Consider the following 7,813-nt stretch of genomic DNA (forward strand, 5'->3'; position numbering starts at 1 on the left):
GTGATCTAACAGGCCCAAGAAAGAACAACAACAAAGACATGTGTAAAGGGTCAAAGGTCAACTCTCTTTTTCAGGGATTCAGTGCATACTTATAAGTGTATACTTTGGAGAGTGTCGTTCGGAGGGCCTTGAAAAGCTCACGGTGTACTTGATTTTTGCTTCTTCAGAACACGGCTCTGTTTTTATGATCTCTTGTTTTTCATGTGACAGAAACACTCATACGAATAAATACTAATAGTAATAAATACTAATACTAATTAATACTAATATTAATAAATACTAATACTAATAAATACTAATAGTAATAAATACTAATACTAATTAATACTAATATTAATAAATACTAATACTAATAAATACTAATACTAATAAATACTAATAGTAATAAATACTATTACTAACAAATACTAATAGTAATAAATACTAATACTAATTAATACTAATATTAATAAATACTAATACTGCTAAATACTAATACTAATAAATACGAATATTAATAAATACTAACACTAATAAATACTAATATTATACTAATGATTGTGAATGTGTTTTGAGGACATATGGCACTCTCTCTTCAGGCGTTTCTTCTATGTTAAATGAAGGAGTGGGCCTTTAAACGGCATTACTGGGGAACGTGTCAAAGGTCAAGCACGGTTTACAACTCTATCGCACGTCAGGGAGACAGTCAGCAGCGCGTGTGTGTGTGTGTGTGTGTGTGTGTGTGTGTGTGTGTGTGTGTGTGTGTGTGTGTGTGTGTGTGTGTGTATGAGCGTGTGCATGTTAAGTGAAGTCCGAAGCCTCTCATTGTGAATTGTGTCTCTGAATAACAGGAGCTGTCCTTATAAACCACAGACACACCCTGCAGTACATAACAAGCCCTTCAGAGTTAACAACCCTCTTAGTAAGATAACAGTATCGTCCTTGTTGTTGCCCAGACCATCCCAAATGCAATAAGACTACAGGCCTGTCACATGCCAGCACGGAATGCACTGCTAATAGCACAATTATGTCTGTTGAAACTTTTCAGAACCGAACCAATCCAAAGATTCACTGATAATGAGCTATGTGTCGCAGCTCCATGACTGGCCCCTCGTGATAGCTTCACCACCAGGCCCTCGTGATAGCTCCACCACCAGGCACTCGTGATAGCTCCATCACCAGGCCCTCGTGATAGCTCCACCACTAGGCCCTCGTGTTAGCTCCACCACTAGGCCCTCGTGATAGCTCCACCACCAGGCCCTGGTGATAGCTCCACCACCAGACCCTTGTGATAGCTCCATAACCAGGCCCTCGTGATAGCTCTACCACCAGACCCTCGTGATAGCTCCTCCACCAGGCCCTCGTGATAGCTCCACCACAAGTCCCTCGTGATAGCTCTACCACCAGGCCCTCGTGATAGCTCCTCCACCAGGCCCTCGTGATGGCTCCATCACTAGGCCCTCGTGATAGCTCCACCACTAGGCCCTCGTGATAGCTCTACCGCTAGGCCCTTGTGATAGCTCTACCACTAGGCCCTCATGATAGCTCCACCAACAGGCCCCCGTGTTTACAATTATCTGTTTGTAATCATCGGAACCATCCATCTCCATGATATCTAGTTGTACCTGACTAATTTCCCACGCAACCCCCAGTCTAGATATCAATCTATATACGGTCATTCAGACTGTTATATACTGTAATGTAGTGGACTGTCATTCAGACTGTTATATACTGTAATGTAGTGAGTGGACTGTCATTCAGACTGTTATATACTGTAATGTAGTGAGTGGACTGTCATTCAGACTGTTATATACTGTAATGTAGTGAGTGGACTGTCATTCAGACTGTTATATACTGTAATGTAGTGGACTGTCATTCAGTCTGTTATATACTGTAATGTAGTGGACTGTCATTCAGACTATTATATACTGTAATGTAGCGGACTGTCATTCAGACTGTTATATACTGTAATGTAGTGGACTGTCATTCAGACTGTTATATACTGTAATGTAGTGGACTGTCATTCAGAATGTTATATACTGTAATGTAGTGGACTGTCATTCAGACTGTTATATACTGTCATTCAGAATGTTATATACTGTAATGTAGTGGACTGTCATTCAGACTGTTATATACTGTCATTCAGAATGTTATATACTGTAATGTAGTGGGACTGTCATTCAGTCTGTTATATACTGTAATGTAGTGGACTGTCATTCAGTCTGTTATATACTGTAATGTAGTGGACTGTCATTCAGACTGTTATATACTGTAATGTAGTGGACTGTCATTCAGACTGTTATATACTGTAATGTAGTGGACTGTCATTCAGAATGTTATATACTGTAATGTAGTGGACTGTCATTCAGACTGTTATATACTGTCATTCAGACTGTTATATACTGTAATGTAGTGGACTGTCATTCAGACTGTTATATACTGTAATGTAGTGGACTGTCATTCAGACTGTTATATACTGTAATGTAGGGGACTGTCATTCAGACTGTTATATACTGTAATGTAGTGGACTGTCATTCAGACTGTTATATACTGTAATGTAGTGGACTGTCATTCAGACAGTTATATACTGTAATGTAGAGAGTGGACTGTCATTCAGACTGTTATATACTGTAATGTAGTGGACTGTCATTCAGACTGTTATATACTGTAATGTAATGGACTGTCATTCAGACTGTTATATACTGTAATGTAGTGGACTGTCATTCTGACTGTTATATACTGTAATGTAGTGGACTGTCATTCAGACTGTTATATACTGTAGTGTAGTGGACTGTCATTCTGACTGTTATATACTGTAATGTAGTGGACTGTCATTCAGACTGTTATATACTGTAATGTAGTGGACTGTCATTCAGTCTGTTATATACTGTAATGTAGTGAGTGGACTGTCATTCAGACTGTTATATACTGTAATGTAGTGGACTGTCATTCAGACTGTTATATACTGTAATGTAGTGGACTGTCATTCAGACTGTTATATACTGTAATGTAGTGAGTGGACTGTCATTCAGACTGTTATATACTGTAATGTAGTGGACTGTCATTCAGACTGTTATATACTGTAATGTAATGGACTGTCATTCAGACTGTTATATACTGTAATGTAGTGAGTGGACTGTCATTCAGACTGTAATGTTACTGTCATTCAGACTGTAATGTAGTGGACTGTCATTCAGACTGTTATATACTGTATGTAGTGGATCATTCAGTGACTGTCATTCAGTCTGTTATATACTGTAATGTAGTGGACTGTCATTCAGACTGTTATATACTCTAATGTAATGGACTGTCATTCAGACTGTTATATACTGTAATGTAGTGAGTGGACTGTCATTCAGTCTGTTATATACTGTAATGTAGTGAGTGGACTGTCATTCAGACTGTTATATACTGTAATGTAGTGGACTGTCATTCAGACTGTTATATACTGTAATGTAGTGGGACTGTCATTCAGACTGTTATATACTGTAATGTAGAGAGTGGACTGTCATTCAGACTGTTATATACTGTAATGTAGTGGACTGTCATTCAGACTGTTATATACTGTAATGTAATGGACTGTCATTCAGACTGTTATATACTGTAATGTAGTGAGTGGACTGTCATTCAGACTGTTATATACTGTAATGTAGTGGACTGTCATTCAGACTGTTATATACTGTAATGTAGTGGACTGTCATTCAGTCTGTTATATACTGTAATGTAGTGGACTGTCATTCAGACTGTTATATACTCTAATGTAATGGACTGTCATTCAGACTGTTATATACTGTAATGTAGTGAGTGGACTGTCATTCAGACTGTTATATACTGTAATGTAGTGGACTGTCATTCAGACTGTTATATACTGTAATGTAGTGGACTGTCATTCAGACTGTTATATACTGTAATGTAGTGGACTGTCATTCAGACTGTTATATACTGTAATGTAGAGAGTGGACTGTCATTCAGACTGTTATATACTGTAATGTAGTGGACTGTCATTCAGACTGTTATATACTGTAATGTAATGGACTGTCATTCAGACTGTTATATACTGTAATGTAGTGAGTGGACTGTCATTCAGACTTTATATACTGTAATGTAGTGGACTGCCATTCAGACTGTTATATACTGTAATGTAGTGGACTGTCATTCAGTCTGTTATATACTGTAATGTAGTGGACTGTCATTCAGACTGTTATATACTCTAATGTAATGGACTGTCATTCAGACTGTTATATACTGTAATGTAGTGAGTGGACTGTCATTCAGACTGTTATATACTGTAATGTAGTGGACTGTCATTCAGACTGTTATATACTGTAATGTAGTGGACTGTCATTCAGAGACTGTTATATACTGTAATGTTGTGAGTGGACTGTCATTCAGACTGTTATATACTGTAAAGTATTGAGTGGACTGTCATTCAGACTGTTATATACTGTAATGTAATGAGTGGACTGTCATTCAGTCTGTTATATACTGTAATGTAGTGGACTGTCATTCAGACTGTTATATACTGTAATGTAGTGGACTGTCATTCAGACTGTTATATACTGTAATGTAGTGGACTGTCATTCAGACTGTTATATACTGTAACGTAGTGGACTGTCATTCAGACTGTTATATACTGTAATGTAGTGGACTGTCATTCAGACTGTTATATACTGTAATGAGTGGACTGTCATTCAGACTGTTATATACTGTAATGTAGAGAGTGGCCTGTCATTCAGACTGTTATATACTGTAATATAGTGGACTGTCATTCAGACTGTTATATACTGTAATGTAATGAGTGGACTGTCATTCAGACTGTTATATACTGTAATGTAGTGAGTGGACTGTCATTCAGTCTGTTATATACTGTAATGTAGTGAGTGGACTGTCATTCAGACTGTTATATACTGTAATGTAGTGGACTGTCATTCAGGCTGTTATATACTGTAATGTAGTGAGTGGACTGTCATTCAGTCTGTTATATACTGTAATGTAGTGGAGTCTGTTATGTCATTCAGACTGTTATGTACTGTAATGTAGTGGACTGTCATTCAGACTGTTATATACTGTAATGTAGTGAGTGGACTGTCATTCAGTCTGTTATATACTGTAATGTAGTGAGTGGACTGTCATTCAGACTCTTATATACTGTAATGTAGTGAGTGGACTGTCATTCAGACTGTTATATACTGTAATGTAGTGGACTGTCATTCAGACTGTTTTATACTGTAATGTAGTGGACTGTCATTCAGACTGTTATATACTGTAATGTAGTGAGTGGACTGTCATTCAGACTGTTATATACTGTAATGTAGTGGACTGTCATTCAGACTGTTATATACTGTAATGTAGTGGACTGTCATTCAGACTGTTATATACTGTAATGTAGTGGACTGTCATTCAGACTGTTATATAGTGTAATGTAGTGAGTGGACTGTCATTCAGTCTGTTATATACTGTAATGTAGTGAGTGGACTGTCATTCAGGCTGTTATATACTGTCATGTAGTGGACTGTCATTCAGACTGTTATATACTGTAATGTAATGGACTGTCATTCAGACTGTTATATATTGCAATGTAATGGACTGTCATTCAGGCTGTTATATACTGTAATGTAGTGGACTGTCATTCAGGCTGTTATATACTGTAATGTAGTGGACTGTCATTCAGACTGTTATATACTGTAATTTAGTGGACTGTCATTCAGACTTTTATATACTGTAATGTAATGAGTGGACTGTCATTCAGACTGTTATATACTGTAATGTAATGGACTGTCATTCAGACTGTTATATACTGTAATGTAGTGGACTGTCATTCAGTCTGTTATATACTGTAATGTAGTGGACTGTCATTCAGACTGTTATATACTGTAATGTAGTGGACTGTCATTCAGTCTGTTATATACTGTAATGTAGTGGACTGTCATTCAGACTGTTATATACTGTAATGTAGTGGACTGTCATTCAGGCTGTTATATACTGTAATGTAGTGAGTGGACTGTCATTCAGTCTGTTATATACTGTAATGTAGTGGACTGTCATTCAGACTGTTATGTACAGTAATGTAGTGGACTGTCATTCAGACTGTTATATACTGTAATGTAGTGAGTGGACTGTCATTCAGTCTGTTATATACTGTAATGTAGTGAGTGGACTGTCATTCAGTCTGTTATATACTGTAATGTAGTGAGTGGACTGTCATTCAGACTGTTATATACCTTAATGTAGTGGACTGTCATTCAGACTGTTATATACTGTAATGTAGTGGACTGTCATTCAGACTGTTATATACTGTAATGTAGTGAGTGGACTGTCATTCAGACTGTTATATACTGTAATGTAGTGAGTGGACTGTCATTCAGACTGTTATATACTGTCATGTAGTGGACTGTCATTCAGACTGTTATATACTGTAATGTAGTGAGTGGACTGTCATTCAGTCTGTTATATACTGTAATGTAGTGAGTGGACTGTCATTCAGACTGTTATATACTGTAATGTAGTGGACTGTCATTCAGACTGTTATATACTGTAATGTAGTGGACTGTCATTCAGACTGTTATATACTGTAATGTAGTGAGTGGACTGTCATTCAGTCTGTTATATACTGTAATGTAGTGGACTGTCATTCAGACTGTTATATACTGTAATGTAATGAGTGGACTGTCATTCAGACTGTTATATACTGTAATGTAGTGGACTGTCATTCAGACTGTTATATACTGTAATGTAGTGGACTGTCAGTGGACTGTCATTCAGACTGTTATATACTGTAATGTAATGGACTGTCATTCAGGCTGTTATATACTGTAATGTAATGAGTGGACTGTCATTCAGACTGTTATATACTGTAATGTAATGGATTGTCATTCAGACTGTTATATACTGTAATGTAGTGGACTGTCATTCAGACTGTTATATACTGTCATTCAGACTGTTATATACTGTAATGTAGTGGACTGTCATTCAGACTGTTATATACTGTAATGTAGTGGACTGTCATTCAGACTGTTATATACTGTAATGTAGTGGACTGTCATTCAGTGGACTGTAATGTAGTGGACTGTCATTCAGACTGTTAGATATGGAATGTAGTGGACTGTCATTCAGACTGTTATATACTGTAATGTAATGAACTGTCATTCAGACTGTTATATACTGTAATGTAGTGAGTGGACTGTCATTCAGACTGTTATATACTGTAATGTAGTGGACTGTCATTCAGTCTGTTATATACTGTAATGTAGTGGACTGTCATTCAGACTGTTATATACTGTCATTCAGACTGTTATATACTGTAATGTAGTGGACTGTCATTCAGACTGTTATATACTGTAATGTAGTGGACTGTCATTCAGACTGTTATATACTGTAATGTAGTGGACTGTCATTCAGACTGTTATATACTGTAATGTAGTGGACTGTCATTCAGACTGTTATATACTGTAATGTAGTGGACTGTCATTCAGACTGTTATATACTGTAATGTAGTGGACTGTCATTTAGACTGTTATATACTGTAATGTAGTGAGTGGACTGTCATTCAGACTGTTATATACTGTAATGTAGTGGACTGTCATTCAGACAGTTATATACTGTAATGTAGTGAGTGGACTGTCATTCAGACTGTTATATACTGTAATGTAGTGGACTGTCATTCAGACTGTTATATATTGCAATGTAATGGACTGTCATTCAGGCTGTTATATACTGTAGTGTAGTGGACTGTCATTCTGACTGTTATATACTGTAATTTAGTGGACTGTCATTCAGACTGTTATATACTGTAATGTAGTGGACTGTCATTCAGTCTGTTATATACTGTAATGTA

Source organism: Oncorhynchus tshawytscha, unplaced genomic scaffold, assembly GCF_018296145.1.
Source record: "Oncorhynchus tshawytscha isolate Ot180627B unplaced genomic scaffold, Otsh_v2.0 Un_contig_8409_pilon_pilon, whole genome shotgun sequence".
Lineage (NCBI taxonomy): Eukaryota > Metazoa > Chordata > Actinopteri > Salmoniformes > Salmonidae > Oncorhynchus > Oncorhynchus tshawytscha.